A 6,797-nucleotide genomic window follows, 5' to 3' on the forward strand; every position below is an offset into this window, starting at 1 on the left:
TGGGTGGCCGGTCTCAGTGCTTCCCTGCTGGTAACTCAGGCAGCCTGGGGAGTTTGCCCATCTGGAGAGGCAAGAGGCTGCTGTCTGCCATACACACGGTCTCCACCCTCCAGCCTCCACCCTCCCAAACTCCTTCCTGCCAGCGTTAGAGAGGTCACCTCCCACGGGCTCCTCACACCATTAAGTCCAAACTCTGGCCTAGCTCGAGTGCTCAAGGGACTATAGCAAATCATCAAACTGCCTTGTGGCAGACCCACCTCGACATCAACCATAGCCTGTCTCTTAATTCATGAACATATGACTGACCTGTTTCCCTATCTGTCACCTGAGCGTGATGAGAACAGCCAATCCATAGGGCTGTTGTAAAAATCCGAAGAGATCGGCCTAGCACCCAATGAACACTGAGAAATGGAAGCTGCTATTTAAAAAAAATTTTTTTAATTGATTTTATTTATTTTATTTTTTAAAATAGATTTTATTGATTTTTTTTACAGAGAGAAAGGGAGAGGGATAGAGAGTTAGAAACATCTTTCAGCTGCCTCCTGCACACCCCCTACTGGGGATGTACCCACAACCAAGGCACATGCCCTTGACCGGAACCGAACCTGGGACCCTTCAGTCCGCAGGCCGACACTCTATCCACTGAGCCAAACCGGTTAGGGCTGATTTTAGAGAGAGAGGAAGGGAGAGGGAGAGAGAGATAAAAACACTGATGGGCTGCCTCCCGCATGCCTCACACTGGGGATCAAGCCCGCATCCCGGGTACAACTCCTGACCGGAAATTGAACCAGTGACTTCCTGGTATATGGGATGATGCTCAACCCATTGAGCACACTGGCCGGGCTGGAAGCTGCTATTATTATTCATTCAACAAATATCTGTGCCTAGTGCGGATGAAGGGTAAGGAGATAGGCACCATTCTTGAGCACTTGGAAGGAGGCACTGAGGGGGAATCCGATTCTGATGTCATCAGCATCACTTGGAGCTAGGTAAATTCAGGTTCCCAGGCCCCACTGCCCAGATCTGGATGGTCCTGAAGTCTGTTGCTTGAGCTACCCAACCCCTGGATGATTCTGAGGCAGGTAGTCCTGGGGGCACTTTTTGAGTAATCCTGGCCTGGGCTTTCTCAGCCCTAGGAGAGCTGGTCTTTTGTGGCCCCTCCCACCAGAAAAGGGCTTTAAAAGCTCCACACACTTTGTTGGTTTCTTCTCCTCGAGATACAAAACCTGAAGACCTCATCCCTTCCACTCAGGGACAGGAGGAGGAGGCAATGAGGTCTGAAAGGCTGAGTTCAGGAGAGGGGTGAGGAGAATGAATAAAACAGTTCAATCAACTTTTATATTGGAGGCCTTCTCAGAACTGTTATTGTCAGTCTCCAGGAGGGGCTATACAGGATGCCAAATGTCCCATAATTATTTGGCCAAGGAACCATTTTTTCCCTCCATTTGTGGATGATGGGTTAAGCAGAGTTATTTAGGATGTTCCCTAAAGAGGAATAAGTCACAAATCTCTATACAACATGAGGCATTCCTCATCTCTTTGAACATGAGACCCCTTTCTTGATGGAGAAGAGCACATGAAACAAAGGAATAACTAAGTAAATCTACTCCTTGGCAATGGAACTACCAAGAAAAACACCAATGGCTGCACCTATCTTCAAAGGCAACAGCTATGTTTTTGGAGAATGACTCTAGATCAGGGCCAGATAGTCAATGTTTTTGGCTTTGTGAGCAGACAGTCTCTGTTGTAATGACTCAGTTCTGCTATTGTAGTGTAAAAGCAACCACAGATGATATGTAAACAAGTGTGGCTCTGTGCCAATAAAACTTTATTTAGACATTGAGATTTAATTTCATATACACTGAGTGGCCAGATTATTATGATCTCTGAACGCATAATAATCTGGCCACTCTATATATATTGGAGGCCCGGTGCATGAATTTGTGCATGGGTGGGGTCCGGCCAGCCTGGCCAGGGAGAGGGGACATGGGTGGTTGGCTGACCTGCCTGCTGGTCGAACTCCTGGTCGAGGGGACAATTTGCATATTAGCCTTTTATTATATAGGATATACACTGAGTGGCCAGATTATTATGCGTTCAGAGATCATAATAATCTGGTCACTCAGTGTAATTTTCATGTCATGACATATTATCCATTGTCTTTTGATCCCTTACCCCCTCCCAATCATTCAAGAATGTAAAAATCACTCTTAGCTCAAGGGCCATACAAAAACAGGTGGTGTCCTTAGTTGGTGGCCTGTTTTGGACACCAGATCCTATAATCAAATGGTTTACATCTTAGATGAGACCATTCTGAGGAAAGGGAAAGAAAACTCACCCTCCTCATCTATCGAATGGCTTCAATAAGGAACTTACAGGGGGGTGGGGAAATTAACTATAATGATGTAGGTTTCCCTCATCCTCTATACCCCATTAGTTTCTAAGACTTGTCAATAATTCTTCCAAAATATATCCTAAGGCTGGGCACTTCTCTCCATCTTCATCAACACCATGCAAGTCTGAGCTGCCATCATCTCTTGCCTGGATCCCTGCCACAGCCTTGTCACTCGCTCCTGGCTTCACTTTTACCTCTATAATCTGTAAGATCCTTTGAAAATACAGACACTATTCAAAAGGCTCCAAGGCTCCCCATCACAGAGAATAAGTAAAATTCAGAGCCCTTCCCATGACCTATAGGGTCCTTTGGGATCTGGCCCCTCTAGTCCCTGCCTTTCTCGATCTGGATGTTTTAGTCACAACCTCTCTCATTCCTAAAATGCTCCAGCCCTCCTCCAGCCTCCAGACTTTTGCACCAGCTCTTCCCCCTATAAGCATGCTCTCCTCACCTCCACCTCCATCATTGGCTCCTTCTTTTCATTCAGGTCCCAGCTCATTTGTCACCTTCTTGTATTTCAAGTGTCCCTCCCCCCAGCACTCTGGAACACATACTCCTGTTTTTTTCTTCCTAGCCCTGTATTTCTCTGTTTGTTTATTTCCTTACTCATAATTCCCCCTTCCTCATAACACCTAGGGCAGAGATCTTGCCAACCTTGTCCATCACTCCAACCCCAGCTCCTAGACCACAGTGGGGGCTCAACTTTTACTGTCAAATGAGTGTCCATGGGCTGGGGACACACTGCTAGTGAATGTCAAAAGCCGGTTAGAATCTACTGATTGGTGAGACTTTGTGAAAAAGTTATCGCTGCCCTGGCCAGTGGGGCTCTGCAGTTAGAGCGTCAGCCAGAGCACTGGAGGGTTGTGGGTTCAATTCCTGGTCAAGGGCATGTATCTAGGCTTTGGGTTCACTCCTTAACCCTGGTCAGGGCGCATGCAGGAGGCAACCAAACAATGGACACATTGATGTCTGTTCCTCTCCCCCTCCTTCTCTCTTTCTACTTTCTCTAAAAAAAAAAGAGAGAAGAAAATAAAGAAAAAGTTATTGCCTTCTGCCAGCAGCAGACTTGTGTTACAGGGGTGGATGATGCTTCCTGGTCCAGAATGAGCCCCCTAGATCAGGAAGAACATATACTTTGAGGTTATCTGCAGGCCACGTCCCTGGTGCCTGGCGCATCCTCTATCCTCATCCCCTAAATGCTAGGGAGTGTATAGGGAGGGAAGGGCAAGGACCTCAGCTCCAGGAATTCCTTTCCCATGATATCCACCCCGCCAGCTTACCCAGCTGACTCCTGGAAAGCTTGGGGTTGAGTGGGGGCCCGGGGCCCAGGGCCCAGGGACAATTTTTCTTTCTGGCTACTCTCCTAAAGCCAGAGAAGGGCCTTAGGAGAGTAGAGTCCTGGCATCCAGCTCCTGAGATCCCTGTCACTAGCCACACAGCCCAGCAAGCGAGTCAACCTTTCAAGCCACTAGGCTCTCACCCCATTCAAAACGATAAAAATAAATGCAAACAGTGTAATTCCGAGGGCTGAGCAGGAAGTGACAATCATTATAACAACAGTAACAGCTAACATAATTTGAGAAATTACTATGTATTTGATGCTCAACTTGTATTCTCTCATGGAATCCACAGCACAGTAACATGAGATTAAAATCATTACCAATGATTACTGCCCCCCAGCTTAGATAGGAGGAAACTGAAGCCTAGGAAGTTAAGTATCTTGCCCAAGAGCAAAGCTAGAAAGCAAATTGATTTTTCAAGGACAAGCAAACCAAACCAGTGTTCCTACCATAGTCAAATGACCCTCTGGGCTTGAGCCCTTTAAATGTAAAAGTTGCCCAGCCAGCAAAGCTCAGTGGTTGAGTGTCAACCTATAAACCAGGAGGTTACAGGTTCGAGTCCCGGTCAGGGCACATGCCCGGGTTGTGGGCTCAATCCCCAGTAGGGAGCGTACAGGAGGCAGCCGATCACTGATTCTCTCTCATCATTGATGTTTCTATCTCTCTCTCCCTCTTCCTTCCTCTCTGAAATCAATAAAAGTATATATTAAAAATAATTGTAAAAGTTATGGGAGGTGGGTGACAGTCAACAAGAGTAGATAATCAGAATCATCTCTTTCTGCTTCAAAATTTGCTTTTCTAACAGGTGGTGATCCTTCTGGCAATTTGGTTATTTCTAGATCTTTACTGAAAATTTTCTAACTTTCAAGGGGTCCTACACCAACTCTCAGAGGGCCTGGCCTAGGAAAATTCCCTGCAGACGTGAACCCCCTGCCCTAGCCTTATCTTAAATCCTCGGGGGAAAGCTTTGGGAGAGCCTCAAATGCGATCCTTCTCCTTGAAGTTTGATTGATTTAAAAAGTGGCAGTTTGGCCCTGGCTGGTGTGACTCAGTTTGGTGAGTGTCATCCTGTGCACTGAAAACTCGCTGGTTCAATTCCCAGTCAGTGCACATACCTAGGTTGCGGGTTTGATCCCCAGATGGAGTGCCTATGGGAGGCAGCAAATTGATGTTTCTCTCTCACATTCTCTCTCTCCCTCTTCCTTCCTCTCTTAAAAAAAAATTTAAAAAATCAGTAAAAACCTATTTAAAAAGACATAGTAAAAAAAAAAAGTGGCCGTTTGCACATAGCCACTCAGCTCTGCTGATGTCAAACTCCAAAGCAAGATGGAGACTAGGGAAAGTGGACTTGGCCTGGCTGGCTTAAAAAAAAATTCTTCCCCAAGCTGGCAGCTCTTGTCGTCTGGCAAAGCAGTCCCTCCAATTCTCCTCTAACAAATGTGGAACACTTACTTCCCCTTCCCTCTGACCTCAGTGACCGCTCCCTCCTGCCCACGTGGCCCTGGAGGCTGGTACCTCCTCAGTAACATGTGACCCAACTGACACCAACTTGACTGACACAAAAACATGTGTCACGCCAAGAGAAGAAGCTTACTAAATCTAAGAAACTTCCTCAGGCACCATTTGCTATCCATCCCCAGAAAGGGAGACCAGGAGGGGCAGAACAGCTAGGAATGGTCCCAACTCCAGTGACAAACTCCCTGCCCAGGGGCTACACCTGGTCTAAGACAGCAGCCCCAGAGAAGCAATCAAGTTCCTGTTCCTCTAACTCAGTCACTCAAGATCACTCTTCCCTACCATCAGCTTCGATTTTTGCAAATCAAATCTTCCAGGCTAAAGCCATACTCCTAGCCCACAGCTTCTCCGTGAAACTTTGCCTCTCGGCCTCCTCTCAGAGAGAAGGCAGATTTCCGAGGAAACTGCAGGGTTGAAATTGAAACTAGCTAATAGTTAATCTATCAAACACATTCAGAAACAGTAGATGAGGTAAAAGTTCAAAGATGAACCCTAGAGAAAGTCTTGAAAAGAATTAGGAATCCTTGAAATGCAAAAAAGGGGGTTCTCCCCATTTTACAGGATGAAAAACTGAGGACTCAGCGGCTGTGGCTGGCACTGAGTCCTGGGGACAACTAGGGGGGTTCTAAAGAGAAAAGGCACAGGTGGCCTTCCATCGCTTGGGAGAGCGGTAAGGCCCCCGGCGACAGCTGCCCCACCCGGTTCCAGGGTGCACAGGACGGCCCCGCCTACACCTTGTGGCCTGGCCCCGCCTACACCTTGTGGCCTGGCCCCGCCTACCGACCTCGGCCCCGCCTCGCCCCTCCCTAGCTTCTATTGGCCCAACCTCCCCAGACCCGCCCCTCCACACCTCCTGATATATAAAAGCCCCCCGCTGGGGCCCGTCAACCTCCGCTCGCCGCGGGCCAGCGAGCGCCCGCCCCTCGCGGGGGCCGGGCCGCGGGGCCTAGGGCGGGTGGTGTCGCCCCAGCCGGGCCCCGGCCCCCCTCCCCCACGGCCCCGACTGTCGCCGCCATTTTGACCGTCCGCCCCTTCCCCCGGGACTATGATTACAGCGACACCCGCCGCCCGAGCCCCGCCGCCCTCCCCGGCCCGCCACCCCGGCCGTCCCGGTTACCTTGGCTTCTCCCCACTTCTGTCCGCAGAAGGGCTTTCCAGAGGTCTCGGAGGCGATGTTGGGAGGGGGACAGAACGTGCCGGGGTCCCCGGGCCGGGTCGGGGATCGGGGTGGGGGTGGGGGTCGGCCGGGCGGTTGTTGTTGTTGACTCGCGTTGCCGGGTTGCTTGGTCGCCACGACTACCGTGGCTATGGCGCCTCCGTTTCCCTCACCGGGGCAACTGTTGCTACCCACCCTACTTACGTCACGGGCAAGGGCGGGGTGCCGGGTGATTGGCGACGCCAGAAGGAGTGATTGGACAGTGCTGGGCCCTGCTGCTAAGCTATTGGTCCTAAAGCACGCTTTTCAACACCCTCTTGACTTTCCGGCGATCTGATTAATCGGCAGGAATGTCTATCAAAGGAAACTGAACCCTCAAAGGCAGCAGAGC

The 6,797-nt window shown here is 49.5% G+C and overlaps 1 protein-coding gene across 3 annotated transcripts in view; it reads right to left on the reverse strand.

Annotated features, from left to right (window-relative positions):
• Positions 1-6,497, reverse strand: part of RFX1 (regulatory factor X1) — a 32,825-nt gene extending 26,328 nt beyond the window's left edge. For 2 of the 3 annotated variants that reach the window (XM_079772833.1, XM_079772831.1), the window contains exon 1: positions 6,368-6,497. The gene's annotated coding sequence lies outside the window, so the exon portion shown is untranslated. The remainder of the gene's footprint in view (positions 1-6,367) is intronic. The other variant, XM_079772832.1, reaches the window with a different exon arrangement.
• Between the last annotated feature and the right edge of the window lie 300 nt (positions 6,498-6,797).

Source organism: Cnephaeus nilssonii (assembly GCF_951640355.1).
Source record: "Cnephaeus nilssonii genome assembly, chromosome: 5".
In the NCBI taxonomy this organism is placed as follows: domain Eukaryota; kingdom Metazoa; phylum Chordata; class Mammalia; order Chiroptera; family Vespertilionidae; genus Cnephaeus; species Cnephaeus nilssonii.